Genomic DNA, 324 nt, shown 5'->3' on the forward strand with positions numbered 1-324 from the left:
TTTCAGCCCATGTAGTATGTGTGCGTATGTGCATGCGTGCGTGCATATGTACGTACATACATACATACATATACATATACATACACACACACGTACGCACACACACACACACGCACACATATATCATATATCTTTTTCTGGAAGCTTTGTACCTATTATAATACCTATAAATAATACCAACAGTATAATATATATGCATGTATATCCTATTGATATATTAATATAGTAAATATATAAATATATATTACAATCTTGTGTTTCGCGGGTTTTCTCCGTGTTCAAATCCATTCTTGGAATGCCAACGTTTCGTGAACCTTGCAGTCC

This window comes from Trachymyrmex cornetzi, unplaced genomic scaffold (genome assembly GCF_001594075.2).
Source record: "Trachymyrmex cornetzi isolate Tcor2-1 unplaced genomic scaffold, Tcor1.1 scaffold1121, whole genome shotgun sequence".
NCBI classification, from domain to species: Eukaryota; Metazoa; Arthropoda; class Insecta; order Hymenoptera; family Formicidae; genus Trachymyrmex; species Trachymyrmex cornetzi.